The sequence below is a fragment of the Halichoerus grypus genome, chromosome 2, assembly GCF_964656455.1.
Source record: "Halichoerus grypus chromosome 2, mHalGry1.hap1.1, whole genome shotgun sequence".
In the NCBI taxonomy this organism is placed as follows: domain Eukaryota; kingdom Metazoa; phylum Chordata; class Mammalia; order Carnivora; family Phocidae; genus Halichoerus; species Halichoerus grypus.
The window spans coordinates 199,463,738-199,484,496 of NC_135713.1; the positions used below are offsets into that span (position 1 = coordinate 199,463,738).

At 37.8% G+C, this 20,759-nt stretch overlaps 1 long non-coding RNA gene across 1 annotated transcript in view; it reads left to right on the forward strand.

Moving 5' to 3' along the window:
* LOC144380883 (uncharacterized) overlaps positions 1–20,408 on the forward strand; it is a 63,620-nt gene extending 43,212 nt beyond the window's left edge. The window contains exons 2-3 of the long non-coding RNA XR_013445177.1: positions 16,999–17,120; positions 19,958–20,408. This is a non-coding gene — a long non-coding RNA (uncharacterized LOC144380883). The remainder of the gene's footprint in view (positions 1–16,998; positions 17,121–19,957) is intronic.
* Positions 20,409–20,759: the final 351 nt, after the last annotated feature.

Consider the following 20,759-nt stretch of genomic DNA (forward strand, 5'->3'; position numbering starts at 1 on the left):
CTAAAACCAACTCATCTGCGGATGATTCATTATTTTCATTGAAAGCAGTATCCTTTTACTGTTTCTAGGGCGTCTCTGAGTGGCAACATTAAAGTCGTTATAGAAGTTTGAGTTAGGATGAATGCAGCTGGTTTTACACATTTTTGTGTTCACTCAGTCATCCATTCAAATATGTAATGGAGGGGCGTCTGGGTGGCTCAGTGGGTTAAGCGTCTCGGCCTTCAGCTTAGGTCATGATCCCAGGGTCCTGGAATCGAGCCCTGCATTGGGCTCTCTGCTCAGCAAGGAGTCTGCTTTTCCCTCTGCCTCTCCCCCTAACCCACTGGCTTGTGCACTCTCTCTCTCTCAAATAAATAAATAAAATCTTTTAAAAAATATGTAATGGACACTCAGACTGTGTCAGATGCTCTGCTAGCATTGGGAATAGAGCACCGGGTGGGGGCAAAAGACCTTGTCCCTGCCTTTAGAGAACTCAGAGTCTAGTAGGTGATTTAAATAGTGAGATAAATAGTAAGATATCAAGAAAACTAGAGTATTAAGGGAACGTGAAGTGTGAGCTTGAAACCCAGATGTAGGTAAGGGAAAAGATGTGAGGAAATTTTTCCCCCAAAAGAAGACTTTATAATGAAAAGAGGTTAACTAACTATAGGGAAGAAAAAATGCACAGAAAGGGAAGATGCTCTTATTGTTAGATAAGAGTAGAATACATAGAGAATTTAGTGTGTGGATTGTACCTTGAGGATGACATATACTGAAAGATTTTAATTAGAGGAGAGAAATGATCAAATTCCTATTTGAGAAAAGTCAGTATAGATTTTTGATATATTTTGGGTATGGAGGTAAGAAATCAGTGTGAGAAGCAGTGTAGACCAATGATTAAACCAAAGACTCTGAGGGTAGACTGACTATATTTAAAGATTTATTGATTTATTGATTTATTTATTGATTTATTTGCAAGAAGGAGACAGAGTCAGTGCAGGGGGGGAGGGTGGGGGTAGAAGGAGAGGGACAGAAGCCAACTCCACTAAGCATGGAGCCTGACATAGGGCTCCATCTCACGACCCTGAGATCATGACCTGAGCTGAAATCAAGAGTTGGATGCTTAACCGACTGAATCACCCAGGAGTCCCTAGATTGCCCATATTTAAATCCCAGCTCTGCCACTTGATAATTGTGTAACCCTTGGGGAAGTTCTCTCCGTGCCCCAGTTTTTCCTTCTGTAGTAATAATAGCACTTACTCTATGCAGTTTTTATAAGGATTCAGAATTAATGTACACCAAAGTGCTTAGAATGGTGCCTGGCAATGAATGATGTATAAAAATTAGCTCTTAGGGGAATTTTGCAGTGACGTATGGAAGAAATTATAAGGATGTGGGTTAAGAGAGTGCAGCGAGGCTGGAGAGAAGGAAATGGTTTTGAGAAACATTTAAGAAGTAGAATCTCTGAGAACTGGTAGCTGATCGGATGTAAAGGATTAGAGAGAAGGAGGCGGCTGGGATAAAACCCAGATTTCTGGTTTGAGTGCCTGGTGGACAGTATGTCTCTGTACATGCAGTAGGCAATACAGGAAGAAAGGCCATTATGGAGAGAGATGATGAATTAGGTTTTGGACATTGACTTGGTGATGTCTTAATCCTTCTAACTAGGACGGTCCAATAGGCAATTGAATATAATATTCAGAATCGTAAGGAAGAGAAGCTTGGCAGAAGATATAGATTTAAGGGGTCCTTAACATATTAATGATAATTGAAGCCATGGAGCAGATGAGATCATCCTAGAGAGTGAATCAAATGAGGAGAAGGCCAAAGATAACACCCTGAAGAACATTTGAGAAGAGGGTGGAATTATAAAGCTGACAACAGAAACCAAAGATGAAAAAATAGAGGAGAGGTTCCAGCTTCTGGCCATGATGGAGTAACTACACTGCATTAATCCTCCCATTATAAACAACCATAAAACCAGACAAAATATATGAAATTACTGTTTTTCAATGTTGGATCATGCAGTGCAGTTCTGTAATCCCTGAAGAAGGGAAATGGATGAGGTGAGTGCCATGATCGCTCCAGCTTTCTGTATAGAGGCATTTTCTGCACTGCAGTACAGACAGGAACCCCATCAGAAAACAGTGGTCTTGCTGAGTCAAAGAGAGAGATGGAGTTCAGCGCTACTGATGCACAGCTAGAATTGGTGGGGCACAGCACTAGAGAGGAAAAACTGGGTAGGGAAGGAGCTCCTAAAATCTACATAGGTATCCCACTGAGGATTTGGTGAACACCAAGCTGTATGTGTGTGAGATGATATTCCATAAGCCTCGGCAAAGAACAACTCCTGAGTAAAGACAAGTTATTGTGGAACTATGAGCTAGGCAATGATCAGAGCTTGGGCAGGGTGGGGAAACCTTTAATTTCCTACCATCTAGAATGAAGAAATCTTGTTGAACAGCATTAACATTCAGTAGATGTGAGTCCACACATAGGAGAAGGGCATAGCTAGATACACCTTAACAAAGTCTGAAAACACATAAAATTATCAGACTGATGTGAAAGTAAATGAACTTCTCACCAGAACAAAACTCAACACAGAGGGAAACAAATCCAAACACTCAAGAACTTGATATCCCTATGTCCATTATACATTAATGGTAAAAATGTTTCCAAATTTGTCAAAAATTACAAACCAACAGATCCAAGAAGCTCAGTAAGCTCCAGGCCAAATAATCAAAAAGAAAACCACAGCAAGGGACGTCATGATAAAAACAACTAGACCTGCAAAAGAGCAGATAATTGTGACCCTAAGCAAAATAAAAATCAATAACTATAGACTCAGAAAGAAGACAATGGGATTAGAAACAAAGAGCTTTAAAAGAACAATTATACACACACTAAAGAAGTTAAAAGAAAATATGAAGACAATGAAGGAAAAAATCAGTCTCAATAGCAAAATGAAACTTATAAAAAAAAGAAACATGGAAATTGTGGAAGTATAAAATATAATACTGGAATGAAAAACCGACTGGGTAGACTGTTTAGCTGGTCAGACAGTGCAGAATGAAAGATCAGTGTCCCTGATTCCTCAAAACATTAAACATAGAATTATCATGCGATTCATCATTCAACTTTTGGATATTTACCCAAAAAAATAAAAGTAGGAACTCAAACAGATATTTGCACACACATGTTCATAGCAGCATTATTCAGCCAAAGAGTATAAGCAACTCAAGTGTCTACTGATGGATAAATGGATAAACAAAAGATGGAATATACATACAATCAGTATTTTTCAGCCTTAACAAGTAAGGAAATTCTGATACATGCTATTACTTGAATGAACCTCGAGGATATTATACTAAATGAAATAAGCTAGCCACAAGTGGACAAATACTGTATGATTCTACTTGTATGAGGTACCTGGATTAGTCAGATTCGTAGAGACAGAAAGCAGAATGGTGGTTACCAAGGGCTGGGGGAGGAAGCAATGGGGAGTTCTTATTTAATGGATACAGAATTTTAGGCACCTGGGTGGCTCAGTCGTTAAGCATCTGCCTTCGGCTCAAGTCATGATCCCAGCGTCTTGGGATCAAGCCCCGTGTCGGGCTCCCTGCTCCGCAGGAAGCCTGCTTCTCCCTCTCCCACTCCCCCTGCTTGTGTTCCCTCTCTTGCTGTGTATCTCTCTGTCAAATAAATAAATAAAATCTTTTAAAAAAATAATGAATTCAGAATTTCAGTTGAGGTTGATGAAAAAGTTCTGGAGATGGATGGTGGTGATGGTTGCAAAACAATGTGAATATACTTCGTGCCACAGAACTTTACACTTAAACATGGTTAAAATGGTAAATGTTATGTATATTTTTAAAAAATGTTCTAAGTGAGTAGTCTCTGGGTAGTCAGATTGTGATTTTTCTTTTTCTATTCTGTGTTTTGTAAATGTTAGATAATGAAAATAGAAGGGAAAAAGTAAAAAAGAGACAAAATAAAACTAAAGAACTATGATCTTTCTAACACTCTCTAATGCATAGAGTAGGATTTATACCAAGTACATATGGGTGTAAATGTCAGAAAAAGAGTAATACTAAAGGATAATACATAGGAGTTGGAGTAAAAAGTGATAGAATGAGCTGAATGAGTGACTCGATTTTAAGATTTCAGAGGTACAGCAAAGTAGTGTTTTGTTTTTGTTATATTTGGTTTAGCTTTTGCATAATAAAAATTTCCTGACTTAAAAAAAATCAGTGAACTTGAGAGCAATCAAATCTATCCAAAATGAAGCAGAAAGAGTGGGAAAAAAAAGTCACTCCCTTCCCCCGCAAGTTTATGGCTCAGTGACCCATGGGAAAATATGAAACAATCTAGTATATGTGTAATGGGAGCACCAGAAAGAGAAAAAAGAGCTTAGTATCTGCAGAGATAAAAATGAAAGTTTTTCCAAATTTGCTGAAATATATAAACTAACAGATTCAGGAAACTCAGTAAAACCAAGTCGGAATAAATGGAAAACAAATCACCACAAGATACATTATAAACTGCTTTAAAAAAAAAAAGTGGTTGGAGATAAAACCTTGAAAGGATGGGACATGGTTTCACTATACACAGGTGGCAGGAAAGACTGTTGACCTCTCAACAGAAGTACCGAAAGGCAGGAGACCAAGATTGTCACCTTGAAGTGTTGGGGAAGAACAATAAAAACACACAAAAATCTGTTGACCTAGAGTCTATATTTTGTAAAATAATATTCTTTAACATGAAGACTTTCTAGACAGGAAAGGTGATAGAATTCATTGCCAGCCAAGCTGCATCACAAGAAATGTTAAGTGAAGTTCATTAATCTGAAGGAAAGTGATAATCTATGGAAACTCATGTCTACACAAGGCATGAGGAGTGACAGATGAAGCCTGATGTGTTAATGCAAAATATCCAGTGACCATGATGTTCCAGATAATTGAGGCTTTGTCAACACTGTATTTGAGAGAAGTTAGTCTCTTCCCCAGCCAAATAACTTTTATCTGGCTAAATCCTAGTCCTCCTGTGATCAATTCAATAGTGATTTTATCTGAAGTCTCCCCTTATATTCCAAACTATATTTAGATCCCCTACTATAATGTCTACATTTTACTCTCTTCTTACTTATCTCAGTTTATAATTATACCACTTTACAAAAATATTTAATATTATTATTATTATTTCAGGTAGCTCTGTCTTCTTCCACTAGAAAATATGCTCCATGAAGAGAGGGAGCATTTGGCTTTGGTTCATTGTTTTGTATCCAAGGGTTATATTGTTGATATTTAGTAAATGTTTGTTGAATGACTTCATGAATGAAGATTGAGAGTGGATAGGAAGAATAATATTCAAAATTTAAAGGATCAGAGTTAATAGAGTTGTTTCAGGAGAAACACCTCAAAATGCTGTAATGAAAGGGAGTCTTTGAAGAAGGTGGAAATTATTAGAATATTAAGAAGGTCAGAGCACTGTGAAGCTAATGCTGAATGAGCTACCTGTGTGAATGAATATCCTTCACTGGATCATGAAGGCTCACGTGATGGAAAAGCAAGACTACATAGTTGATGCATGAAGTAACAAGTAAGTAGCTAAAAAATGTCATGAAGAGGCATAGAGCGTCCTCTAGATGAATAGCTGTGCTCTGAAGAAGTAGTGATTCATATAGAGGGGAGAGGAGTATTGCTTGGGAGTAGTCTTGAGGTCTCAGGAGAATGGTTAATGCTTCCAGACCCTATGGTGTTGCAAAGTGTGAAATTAAGAGCCTCTACTCAAAAGAGTTGCAAGCCACATGATGACCTGTCCTCTAGGGCAAACAGGGCCCAGTGGGCCTCATGGGCATGGTGAACATCATGAACACTAGGCTGAAAAAGGTCAGACTGGCCTGTGAGCTACAAGAAAAAGGCTACAGAGATTCAGTTTGACACTGGGAAAAAGGGTCAGATCTTACTCCATTCCTGCCTGTTCAAAATACTTTCAGCTTAGTGTTAGGCAACTTCTCTAAAGCAAATTCCATGTACGAAAAGCCTCAGCTCTAATCCTGATGGAAAGTCCTTCTGGCACTTTATGGACCTAAAGGGATTTATCAGTCTTGTGAGTGATAAGATCCTTCTGTTTAATATTTAAATCATCTCTGCTGCAGATAAAATTGAGAAATGAGCCTCCTCATCTGTTAAAGGGCATGTTCAAGTTTGAGGTACAGGTACTGCTCCACGAGAAGGAATCTGGGTAGAACACTGAGTCCCGAAGCATTGTCATGCACAAGCCTCCCAGCTGTGGGAGATAGTTAAATACCACAGCCTGCACTGGAGCAGAAAAGGTAGAAAATGGATCAAGATGATACCTTTACCTTTTGTAAAAGTATCATCTGGATAAGGCTTTTGGTTAGCCGATACTAAAAGTTGGGATTTTACCATAGAACCTGGTTTAAGTCTTCAGTTCTTGTGATAATACAAGTGATCTGAAGGAGGACAGTAGAATGTGTCCCTTCTTAAGTTTGTTTCCCTGTTTTCCCATGTAAGAACTGCATCCATAATTACAGACATACTTTGGATTACGGGACACTAAATCTCTTAGGAACCACTCTTAAAATGTCAATTCCCACAGGAAGGACTATACATTCAATCTATCATCAGTTAATAACAACTGAACATGGATTAATTTCTTGGCCTTTGGGGAAAAGGATGAGACCATGAGATCTGTTGGAAAGAATGACAGGTAGAGACTTCTGTTAAGATGTGTAAGATGTTGAAGTGTCTGGCCTTGAGCATGGGGGTAGCAGGTGCCCTAAGATAGGAAAATGCGTGACTAGATATAGTAGCAAAGGAACTGGGTTGTGAAAGAAATTGGGAAGGAAACAGTGACAAAATCTCAGTTTCACTTTTACTCATCCACTTAGCAAATACCATCGAGCACTTTCTACATACTGGGAGACACAGCACTGAGCAAAGCAGATGGCAATCTGTACCCTCATGAAGCATGGATTCTAGTGGGAGGAGATAAATAATATGCAAAACAAATAAGTAAATTTAAGCCACATTTAAATTTAAGATCAGTGTTACGGAATAAGATCAATAAGGGGGATGGGGTAAAGATTGCCAGTGTAGGGATTTGGGGTAAAATTCTAAATAGGCATTTCACAAAGGGCCTTATTGAGAAGGGGCACTCGAACCAGGATTTGAAGGAGATGAGAGAATGAGCCATGCAGACACCTGGAAGAGTGTTCCAAGTTGAGGAAACAGCAAATGCAAAGGCCCTGAGGCATGAGTGTACCTGGCATATTCAAGGAAGAACCAGGAGACCAGTGTTCCTGGGGTGAATGAGCAAGAATAAGAAGAGATGAGGGAGAGGAGTGACTCCCAATAGGACTTTGGTTTTTATTCAGCAATATGGGAAGGCACCAGAAGTTTTGCACTGAGGAGTAATATGATCTAATGTATTCTTCAAAGGTGTTTTTGGCTGTTGTTTTTAGAAAAGACTATAGGGACAACACAGGGAGATTAAGAAGAAAGGGACCTCTTGCAGAAAACAGAAAGATCATGGTGGATGGTCACAGTGCTTGCCATAGAGATGTTGAGAAACAGTCATAGCTGGTGTACAATTTGTAGTCAAAGCCAATAAGATTTGCTGTTGATGCAATATATAGGAGGGAGAGAGGAGCCAAGGATGATTCTAAGATATTTGACTCAGCAACTAAACAGGGAAGAACTGTCATTTATAGAGGTAGGAAAGATTTTGGATTGTACATCAAAAGTTTAACACTGGACATTCTTAGTTTGAGATTTCTATTATGTGTCCCAGGGGAGATTTCTGACAGGCAGTTGGAATTATGAGTCTAGATTCTCAGGGAGAAGTTCTTGGCTGGGATATAAATTTATGCATCATCAGCATTTCTGAGGGAGTGAGTTGTAGATTGAAAAGAGGTCCAAAAACCTGACCCTTAACCATGCCTATATTTAGAAGCTGGGGAGATGAAGAGGAACAAGCAAAAACATTAGGAAATCCCAGAGAGATAGGAGGAGAGCTAGAGCTAGGTGAATACAATGTTCTGAAAACCCAGGAGAAGGGAGTGATTAACTGTGTCAAATGAGTAATTGGCCACAGCTTATAGAACTGAAGTCATTGATGGTTATGCTAAAAGCAGTTTTGGTGGAATTGAAAGGCAAGTCCTGATTGGAGTAATTTTAAAAAAGAGCAGGAGACAAGGAATTTAAGGAGGGATATAGGCAACAACTTAGAGCCAGTCTTCAATCCCGGAGCCAATGTGAGAACATCATTTGTCCTGAGCTAGCTACCGTTCTCTTTTACTTAAGGCAGTTGGCTATCAAGCCGAAAACATGGATTTGACCTTGAGAGGTCTTCCAAAGTTCTCACTGGAATGCTCTTTCTATTTAATCTCAAGGGTTGCCTGGTTCTCTTCACTTTAATAAAATGTCACAAACCAGAAAGGAAAAGAATGCACTCACAGACTTACAGATCTAAAACATCGCTGTTCTAAATATCAGAATATCAAACTAGAATTAGAAAAGCATCTTCTGGTTATTGACTGGAATAATTGCACACTTTTTTTTTTTTCCTCAGTCACCATCATTAATGACAGAACCACACTGCTGTTATTTCTGTACGTCTGAACCATTCAGCCCACCATTTCGATTTGTGTGGAGACCATTTTACTTTATAGTCATTGTGCACTCATGCAGTTAAGAAGCCATTTACAGCATTTATAGTTTTCAGAGTTTGACTTATATGCTTTCCTCACCTTACAGTTTGTTATTCACCCACCCTAAAACTGAAGCAATCTAGTGATCCTCCTTCGTTGCTGAAATGTGAAGCTTGGGAGTATTATAAATGGAGATTGGTTGCAAGATTCCATGGGACTCTCAGACACCCAGGTTGGGGTGAAGTGAAAGCTGCATCCATCTGAGGAATGTATTTCTCATTTGGTAATATTTGACCCCAGATGAAATAAAATGTGGCTTCACCTCCAATGTAAATATTGGTCAGTTCCTATCCCATTAAGTGTTCCTGAAGACAAAGATTCTGGTCTATCAATCATAATAATACTCCCATTAGCTCTTAAGCAACATGTTTGAATAGGAAACTGCCTCTCCCTATCTCTCTCTCTCTCTTTGCCTGTTGATGATTTAGAGACAGTAAGACCTCTAGGCTTATCTTGAAAATATTTACTCAGCTTCTTTCAGTGATCATTTAAGAGCTTGCTCATGAAAGTGCATGTTTCTCTAAAGAGAAAGGTGATAGAAGATGAGGGGTGCAAAGAACCTCTGTCTGGCCTAATATTTTGGTGGAAGGTGACAGAGGAGATTAGAAAACCAACATTGAGGAAATGTTTCTGATTATCTGCTCCATTCAGTGAAACTGAGAAAAAAGGTATAAATCTCCATCTGGTTTCATTTTATCTTCTCCTCTTCAGTCCAAACCTACCTACACTTTAGGTTTTTTTTGTTTTCCTCTTCCTTTTGTTTTGTCTACTTATTCCCTTGTGTTTCTGATTTATGCTTATCCTTTGAGAAGCTAACCTGAACATGGGAGTTTTAAAAAATAATATATAAAGATAAGAGTTCACGAGTATTAAAGTCGTGTTCCTTCTTTATAGTGGGGGTAAATAAACAAAAGAAATAGACAGCTGTGGTTTAAAAGAACAATTTCAGGGATTATACTACGGGGACGATCATATTGGTCCTATTAGAAATGATACTTCCCATGAATTGACTGTTTTCAATATTTTATAGAAAGGATGCACTTACATGAGAAAATGACTTATTATTATCATTATATATCAAGACTTTACTCTGTCCCAGGCATGATGTGAAAGTCTATGCATGGTCATGTAATTATCAGTTCAAAAATCTATCTTGCCTATAGTATGACTCTCATCTCTTAATAGAAGACAGTGAGCCCAGAGAAGCCAACAGATTTCTATAGAGGACTTGTGAGCCCTCACTGAATGGCAGACATCTCATTTGCTGTCTGCATGCATCAAGGATCACCATGAAACCACCAAGTCAGCTTAGCATGCAAAAGTGACCTGCCAGCACCTCTTGTCAGAAAGGATTTCTGAACTGAAGAACAATGTATTTAAGATTATCAATGCAGATCTATGACTTTAAAATGGAATGCCCACTGCACAGAGACATATTTTTCCAACCCTTAGCCATGGTGTTCCTCTTTTTACATGAAATCATATTCTTGATTGTGAAAAAGGATATGAATTTGGACACTTTAGTTTAGTTTTGAAGACTAACATAAAAATTTACTGTTAAAACACAGGAGTTAATGTACCTGAACATGTGTGCTAATCTTTATTTTCTCCTGATATGATTCTAATCTCATTTATCTCTATTGTAATGTAAGTAGCCTGTGCATGTAATTGGATTTTATTTCAGCATCATAGGCTTATTCAAGACTTTGAAAGCTGTGAAGTTATTATAGTTAAAGTACTTATAGATGAGATATCTTAGGTTATCTGACAATTCCTTGAGAAAGGGAGAATGAATGATATTGCCATTTTGGTTATGATTTGTTGAAAGACACAGAAGGTAAATGATATCCTCCATGATAAAAGCTCATTGGTGGGAATGACAATATTAAAACTCAAGGCTCCTGAATTCCAAATCACTTTGCCATGCAGCCATGATATTCTAAACCAAACGAAATCAAATAAAAGATTTGAAAAATACATATTTATGGAATAGTGCAAAGACAATGTATGTAGGTATGGGCTAAGCACTTGGAATTTTTGACAATAATATCAGAAAGATATTTTTTAGAGGAAAATAGCTTTGAATTCAATGTTTGGAAGAAAAACTCCATAGGGCGGATACTGAAAAATTAAAACATCATAGGGAACTGGTTAATCTTTTCACCTTTTACTTTTAATTTTTCACTGATCCAAAATAGCAACCTTGAGTTCTAGGTTCAATATCTTGAAACTTTGGTGACTGCAGCATGTTTTACTGGAACACATTTGATATAGATGATAGATTAAAAAGAGAAAGAAGAAAGAAAGAAAGAAAGAAAGAAAGAAAGAAAGAAAGAAAGAAAGAAAGAAGGAAAGAAGAAAGAAAGAAAGAAAGAAAGAAAGAAAGAAAGAGAAAGAAAGAAAGAAGGACAGAAGGAAAGAAAGAAAGAAAGAAAGAAAGAAAGAAAGAAAGAAAAAGAAAGGAAGAAAGAAAGAAAGAAAGAAAGGAAATCCAATATTTCCCATTCTTAGGAGTTACCTTGCCTCGACAAATGAACGAAAGGTATTACCAGCAGGTATTCAGTGCACTGCTGAGATAGTGTTGTGGTCAAACCACATTGCCTGGTAGGGAACTCCTTTTTTTCCTGATACAATTGGAATGAGTTCAAAGAACTGGAAAAACCAGGGAAGAAGACCAGCCAACTGATTTATGAATGAAGATTAAAGAATAAATTAAAGAGGCCGAATAAATAGGCTTTGTCCAACCTGTATGTAAGAAAGAGTATGACAAGATTAGAAGGATACATCATTGAAAAGTTTAAACATTAATGAAAATGATTATATGGTGCAATAAAGTGAGTGCAGTACTAACACTATAGAGAACACAGGCAAAGGTAAGAACAGTATTAAACTCATCAAGTAGCTCTCCTACATCCAAGAATGGTTATAGTCTTCAATGAGCTCTCCAAGGTGATAGTAGAAGCTGTTTTCTGCTTAGAGCTAGACTAAAACCAGACCAAGATGAAGTGGTCTATCACTTAGAAGTCAGAATGAGAAACAATGCTGGTTTTTTCTCATTAGGATGGTAGATTGGAGCATAGTGACTCCCATGAGATTCAAACATTTAAATTAATTGTTACCAAGAAGGTCAGGGCTTAGCTTTTTTAAGTCACAGATTCCTGAGTATTCAATAGATATATTGGGATACAGGGAAATTAATCAGCCATCTGTTGTGTAACAAATTACCTCAAAACACAGTGGTTTAAAAATACCAATGAACGTTTATCCCCTCATAGAGTTCTGGCCAGAAGTTAGAAGGCCAGCTATGCCAGGGTCAGGAATGTTGGAATGGCTTGGCTGGGTGATTTTGGCTTAGAGTCTCTCACGAGATGGCAGTCAAGATGTCATAGCATCTGAAGTCAATGGTAGGTTTGCCTGAGGCTGAAGTATTCACTTGGTGGGGGGGACTCACTTGGATGCCTGTTGGCTTATACTGGCTTTTGGCGGGAGGTGTCACTTCTTGCCACATGGATTTCCTCACAGGGTTGTTTGTGTATCCTTATGACATGGCAGCTGACATTCCCCAGAATGAGTGATCCAAGAAGCCACAATGACTTTTATGACCCAGACTCAGAATCCACATGCCATCATTTCTGCAGCATCCTATGGATTCTGCAGGCAAGCCTTATTCAACGGGAGAGGGAACTGTACAAAAGCATGAATGCTAGCAAATGAGAAGCACTGGAAGTCATCTTGGAGGCTGGCTATCAAAGAATCCTATGTCAATTTTAATTTATTTTAAAATGTGATATTATTTTCTTGTGCAAAATAGTGCTTTCTTAACTCTCCTGTAACAGTAAGTGGGGCACCAAACTAGGTCATTGTCATTAACTTATAAAACCATTGTCATTAACTAACCTTCCATGTGTAGAGTAGGGAGACTGATAAAGTATTTTCCACTTATTGATCATTATCATGTATTAAAGCTAATTATGCGCCACACAGTCTCTATGACAATCTGGACCCCAAAGCAAGAGATCTGGAGATTGAGGCCAGAATGGTCAATTAATTTGCCAAAGTTCATATGGCTAGTAAAAGATAGGGGCAAATTTGAATCCAGACTGAAACAACAGAGCCCAGGAACAAAAAAACCCCAGAGATCTTGGCAGGAAACAAGAGGCACAAACAATTTGGGAAATTGTGAGTGAGTTTTCATAAAGGGATTATTACAGTGGTATAGGCAGGGTTAGAACCTACAATAAGAGATGCTTTAATGTCCGGGGGCTAGTGACAGACTACCACTTTAAGGATGGGGGTGAGATAGTAATTGTCAGAAGTTAGAAGGCCAGCTATGCCAAGAGGACCTCTGATGGTAGTTATGAACTTTGTTGCAGGAATACAGATCGTGTGGGGTGTATAGAGGGATAAGTACTTTGCTATCACTCTCCTCCCACCTACCCAATGCCTCCTCTTAGACAAACTCAACCAGAAATCAGAGGTAATGGAGCCCTTTGATGTGGTCTCTATATGGGTTGGGCGAAACATGGTTGAGAGAGGAGCTGGAAATACCCAACACACCCACTATTATCTACTATACTATGCCATTTGCATTCCCATGAACTCATTTAACTTTACAATCTTGAATACAATGAAGAGACTGAAGATCTGAAGATCACATGCTACAGTTTCTACAACTATGATGTGGTCAGATCAATACTCAAATGTAAGCACTGGACTCCAAGCACTTTGTTTTGTACCAGAATGTCAGAAAGAGTCAAGCTCCTGGCAGAAGAGCGGGTAATTCAGTATTAACTATAGTCTATCATATTTCAGTAATATTTCTTATTGCCATAAATTGTTGCCATCACTGCCAACTTCTTCATATTTAAGTCAGTAGTGACAAGTGAGGAAATGTGTCATGGATTCAGTCTAAACATATGGTGCCATCTAGAAGCGGTCTTACTGTTGGTGGGTTGAGTAGGTTATGCTGGTGATGAGCGGTGGTTAGTTCTGGAGCTTCCCATTTGTAGTCTTTCTACTAAGCTCTGTTGGCCAGTCTGCAAAAGTATGCATTAGTCTTTTTTTTCTAGTTAACATTTCCAAATTCCAGATACCCAGAACAATATCTGGTGTGTATTAAAGGTCTGCTGAATGGTTAAATGAATGAATAAACAATCAAATGCACAATCTTTATCTAATCCCCAGCTTTCTTGTCCAGACCCTAGGTAAACCCTAATACTGCCATCACTACCACCACCACCATCATTACCATCACCATCATTATCTTTTAGCACATACTAGATGCCAGGTACTGTGCCAAGCACTTTACATTATGATCTCGACATAATGATTTCAACAGTCTTATAAGGTTTGTTACCTTTCTTGTACAGATGAAGAAACCAAGGCTTAGCACATTACTAATAGGTGGTAAAGGTGGAATTTGGAGTTAGGTACACTGCCTTTAGAGCCTGCATATTTAACTACTGTGCTATATTATCTCTATATCTCCAGCTCATCACTGAGTTCAGGCATGAATAAACAATTATCTGAGACTATATTACTCTTGCTATACTTAAAATTATCACTCATAGCTTGAACTTTCTCTTATTATTTTCCCTTGTGTATTAGAGAGTAGCTTCCTCTACCTTTTGACTCTGTTTTGTTACCAAAGATTGCTTGAATCTTCCCTGGGTCTGAAGCCTCTCTTGAGCACAACAGTGGACATTCTGGAAAAAATCTGAGGCATGAATCTCTAGAGCCTCTTTATTCTTCCAAGCTTCTAGACCCCTTGGATGCATCCTTTTCACTTTTGATGGTCCTTGAGTCCCAGAATATTCTACATTCATGATTGCTCAGGGTATTTCAAGTTCGGGGGGTGGGTGTTACTTATATTGTGTTTTCTATTTTGTAGAACAATTTAAAGAAATAAAGCGTCTGAGAGATAGAAAGTGCCTACACAGTTGTTTTCCTAACCAGTTTATGATCTTGAAACTGGAATAAAGCACTGGTAGAATAATCTCTTTGAGAGTGTCTTACTTATCAGAGCCAGACACATTTGCAAATGCTCACACTTGACACACCTGTACTTCGGTTTAGTAATCTGAAATTAAATTTGTTCATCATTTTGGTTCTGAATCTTTCCCTAGGAGACAGAAAAAAAAAAAATCATCGGTCTCCATGGCATCACATCTCATTTTTTTTTAGCTTTTTATAGATTAAAACCCAATTTCCATCCTTCATGATGATTCAGGCTGTGTCTATACTACGCCAACACAACTGGTTAAAAAGGGAAAAGTTCAGTGTAATAATGGTGAAGTTGACGAAATTCTAAATAAAATAAAATTTCATCTATTTGGGAGTCTCTTAGAATTGAAACTTTCTAGATTCTTAGTATTTTAACTATTAGTATTAGGTACTTAAAAAATTCTAACCATTCTGTTTAGAAATCCTTCTAAATGTTTAACAGATTTATATTCAAAAACAGTGCACACTAGATATCTTGAAATATGCTCCAATATGAAACCCCTAGAAATACGAGGGTAAATATCCCAAAGGTCAAAAACTGAAGAGAAAGCTGGAACCATAAGTAAGCTGCCACTTACTGTCTAACTGTCCTAAGAACTTGAATTTAATGAATAAAGTGGATGAGAGAGAAGGTCTTGGGTCCATACAAGGTGGGAAGTAAGACTTGACATCTTCAAATAAAATCCAAATTTTTGAAAGATTACACTTTCAATGAAGGACTACAATAGAAAATATCTGCCAAGAGATACGACATGGAATCTTGTTTTTTGTTTTGTTTTATTTTGTTTTCTGGCTCTGTATTTGAGAGGAAGGGAGGGGAAAAACTCTCTTTTGAGAGCTCATAACAACAGTACAGCCTTAGTGAAGATTTGGCATGCAAATTTATACTACTTGAACGGTCCTGAAGATCACAAGTAAAAAAATATCAGCATGTGTACATGCATACACACATAATAGGCCCAGTTTAATGTCCCTGAAAGAAATCAAAACAAACAATTTTCAGAGGGACTTTCAAACCAGGTCACATAAAATCCTTCCACATAATTCCTCCTCAGACATAAGTAAATAAAAGAAAATAATAAAAATACTCTTAAGACTTCCTGTTTAAAGACTGGCATGTGGACCAAGAGCATCAAAATCTCTGGGGAGCTTGTTAAAAACAAAGAATCTCAGGACTTTCCTTAGATCAATTGGGTCAAAACATGTGATTTTATAATATGTGCATATGATTCAAATATGTATTAAAGTTTGAGAAGTACTGCTCAAGGAAACAGGCCCCCTTAAGCAAGATCCTGAAAAAATAACCTGTTAGACTTTCAAAAATATTCAATAGAGGACTTTTGGGAGGCAGACTTATAAATAAATGCATTTAGAATAATTAAATTAAAAAATGGGCCAGAATATATGAAACAATGTTATAGTATTGAAAAAAGAAAAAGACGTAGGGAGATCTATATCAAAGGAAACCACAGTTACATGGGCATTGGGAATAAACTCAATGTAAATATTAAACAGAAGATAAAGCACAGCTGAAGAGAAAATTAGTGAACTGGAAGGTATATCAAGAAATGATTCAGAATGCAATACAAAGAGGCAAAACTTATAAAATAAGAAAGAAAGGTTAAGCAGCATGGAGAAGATCCATCAAATGTTTGAAAGGCATTCCAGAAGGAGACAATAGGAAAAGCATAGGGTAATAAATATTCACAGAGAAAATAACTAAGAACATTCCAGAATTATTTGAAGACTTGAGTCCTCAGATTACAGACTCAAATATACATTTGAAGCAGTATTTTTTAAAAAAGAAATTCACAAAATATTAGTCAAGAAACTACACAACTTCAAAAACAAAGAGAACATTTTAAAAACATCAAGAGAATAAAAAGGTTACCTACAGAGGAAGCCCAATTAATTATAGGAATAGAAAATTTCTCAGCAGAAACAAGTGAAATCAGAAAACTGGGACATCTCTCAAATGAAAGAAAAAATAACTCTCTACCTCATATTGTGTGTCATACTAAACAACAATTCCCAAGATGACATAAAATAAAGACATTTTCAGACATCAAAACTTGAAATTACTTATTATTAGTAAATAACCTAAATGAACCTCAAATCTTGCTGTGAACCATCTCTTGGACCAGAGCCAGTGACATGAGCATTACCTGGAAGGTGTCAGAAATGCAGCATCTCAGGTCCCACTTAGAACTTCTCAAACCTTAATGTGCCAGAAGTCACCTAGGAAACTTGTTAATATGCAAATTCTGATTCATTTGGTCTAGATCCTGAGGTTCTACATTTCTGCTAAGCTCTCAAGTGTTGATCCAATCTCCACATTTTGAGTAGCAAGACTGCTCAGGAAGAAGGATGTTGCACCCACCTGGAAAAAAAAATTTTCAAGAAGGTGAGGAAAGGAATTGGTAAACATGTGGGTAAATCTAGACAATGTTCATATAAAACATCAACAACCACAAATAATTGAATAGGTAAAGAAAGCAACTTGCAAATAAAGTACTGGAAAACAATGATATGTAAGATGGAAATAAGATCATAATGGCTAAATATTTTAAGGTCTACATAATATGGGGGAAGTGATACTGATTTTTTACTTTATTAAGGAAAGAAAATTGGATCTATATTGGGGCACCTGGGTGGCTCAGTCATTAAGTGTCTGCCTTCGGCTCAGGTCATGATCCCAGCGTCCTGGGATCGAGCCCCACATTGGGCCCCCCGGTCAGCAGGGAGCCTGCTTCTCCCTCCCCCACTCCCCCTGCTTGTGTTCCCTCTCTCGCTGTGTCTCTCTCTGTCAAATAAATAAAATCTTAAAAAAAAAAAAAGAAAATTGGATCTATATCTTCCTAAGCAGTAGATGGTAAATGTATATTTTATTTCCTTTTTATCACCAAGTACTACTTTGTCTCAGCCCACAATATTCTTTATATTAAATAATTTTCCTGTTCAGAAACTTCCTACCCTTATGTGCTTCTTTTGCTTCTCTTCTCATTACCCTCCATTTTTTTTTAAAGAAAGTATAGTCTAAGATAAATGTCTCCATTTTATTATTACCTACACGCTCTTTAAATGCATGCCATCTGGCTTCTTCCTTTACCATCTTAAAAATCTCTTTCTTAAAATTCACCATTGACATCCTTGTTAGAAAATCCAGTGGCTCATTCTTTGTTGGGCTGTATCAATTTGTATAAAGTCTTGCTATTCAAAGTGTGGTCTGTGGACCTGCAGCATCCGTATCACCTGGGAGCTTGGTAGAAATGCAGAATCTCTGGCCTCACCTCAGACCTACTGAATTAAACTCCGTGGTTTTCAACATACTCTGGTGATTCATATACACATTAATGTTTGAGAAGCACTGCTGTTAAAATATTTGACATTGTGGACCATCCATGGGTCCTTGAAATTCTCTCTTCTGTTGTCTTCTACTTTCCTTATTGACTTCCTTATTATAATAATATATCTTTTCATTATTTCTAGCTCTTTTCCTCCTTCCATTGCACAGATGCAGGTATTCTCCAAATTCTTTATCTTGGCCCTTAACCCCCACCTCCACCCTCATTTCTCTCTCCCTTTCTCTTGATAATCTATTCCAGTTAATGTCTTCCATTATCTTCCTAGATAGGTGCTTTGTTAATCTCAGAATCACATAGGCTGCTTGCTAAAAATAAAATTTCAGGGGCCCCTCACTGGAGGTCCTAAAACCAGCAGGTCTAGTTTAGGACCAAGAATATGGCAGTTTCAAAAGCATCCCCTTCCCTGCCCCAAGTAATTCAGATGCAGCCAGCTCATACATTTTTATGCAGTCAGCTAGGAAATGGTTATGTAGATCTCTAATCTTGACTATATTATTAGTCATTGTAGGGCAACTAGAAATAAACCCCCAAATATCATTGGCTTAAAGCAAAAGTTTGTTTGCTTGCTAATATCATAGTCCATACTGAAGGTGTCTTGTCCCTGAATGTGAATCAAGGATATGGGCTCTTTGCTCATCTCATTACTTCAATTTCAGTCATTCAAAAGGCAGGGAAAGAGAAAGAAGTGGAATGAGGCACAAGTTTTAAGGACATGCCTGGAAATGGTGTGCCTCACTCCTGCCCCCATTCTGTTGTCAAACTGGTCACATGGCTATAAACACAATGCAAGGAAGACTAGGACATAAGATCTTCCTGTGTACATAGGAGGGGTAAGTGGAAAGTTCCTTAATCTCTGGTCTCATGTTTCCAACTGCCCACAGGGTAACTTCTGAGACCAACTGCCCACAGGCTATCTTCTCTTGAGTATTTGACTAACATAACCATGTCACTATATTTTAAACAGAAGTAATCCCTGAATCTCCATGGCTCTTTACCAGATTGAGCTTCCTCTTAAATTTATTCCTTTTGTCAATGGTATCACCGTTCTAGGCAGAGAGGCTTAAAGCCTGAACACCTTCCTTTATCTCCATCCACTCTTCCACATAACCACATACAACCATTTGCCAAATCCTATTGATGTAGTTTTGAATTTAGGTGAGGTCTGGAGCCGATGGCCAAGAAAGAATTCTTGAGACGTCTTTGGTGTAAAAGGTGGTTTTATTAAAGCACGGGGACAGGACTTGTGGGCAGAAAGACCTGCACGGGGGTTGTGAGGAGTGACTGATTCTATACTTGGGAGTTGGAGGTAAGGAAAAAGGGAGGTTTTCAAAAGAACTTTTGTATGCTAAAGAGGACCTGCAAGATACTGGAGGCCTTGCCAAGTTAAGGTTGTTTTTCCCTCTAGCAAAATATTAACATTAAGACAGTTGGGAGTTTCCTTCTGGAAGGTAAGTTATTGATAAGAATGTTTCTTTCATGTAAATCACTAAGACATTTGTAAACTGAGGGAGACTCAGGTCTTGCTGGACTGTGATTTTTATTAGTTAACATGTTTTTTCCCCTTTTCTTAGTTTTAGGACAGGCAGGAGTGCCTGAGGATGTCACACATATCCCAGCTCTGGGGGTGGGTGGGTTGCAGGGTGTCAGCTTGTGTTTGCCCTCAGCTTGCCTTCTGCTCCCTCACCATTACTGCTCCTGTTTCAAAAATATTTCTTCCAACCTCCCACTTGATCACATCCTCAGTGGCAATGCTCAATTCTGGTCTATGTTATGTGTTTCTTAAAATAGTCCCCTTTCCCACAATGCATTACACTTCAGCCATCCCTACTCTTTTATATTCTTTTCCTCATTTGGCTCTATGTTTCTCATTGGCTAGGTGGCCCTCTACTGATCGCCTTTGCATGGTATTAATACTACCTAACAATTACAGAGCACTAATCACATGTCAAGTGCTGGGTAAGTATTTTGCATGAAGTGAATGCTGTTATCACCCTTTTCTTTGTGAATAGATAAAGAAGGCTCAAGGGTAAAGTAATTTTCACTGGTTGGCAAATGAAGACTAAGGATTTAAACCATGTAATGTAACTACTTCATAATATCTACTTCTTTACAATCTGCTTCACCCTCTTTTTGAACCTAACTGAAACCTGGATCCCTCCTGTGGACCCCACTTTTTAGGGAGTCCCATCTAACACTTTGTTTTTACTTATTAACACAGTCTGAGACACACATGGTCCAAAGTTAGGGTAAGTTTTCTCTTATCCTGAGACTTTCAATCTATTCTTATGAATTCTTGAAAACAAAATAAAACAAAAACCTTCTTTTCCTTTATGGACCAAATTATTCATCTATACTTCTCTCAAATTTTCTTTATGAACATTTATCAAGTTCTTTACTAATAAAATCCTTTACTTTGTTTTCATGGATGACTTACAGTCATCCAACTTTTAGTAGATCCTATGGTCCCAACTTTGAGTAGATGATGTTTGTATCAATGTAAATTTCATATTCAATAAAATGTTTTTTGTATTTCCTTAAATTTTAACTTCATTTACTTCACCTTTACTCTTTCAACAACTTCCTCACTCCCATGATTGACTTCTAGGTTTGACATATTCTTGCCTTAAATTCTAATATTTCAATTCATAGCTCTCCAACTTTGAATTCTCTCATTCTTA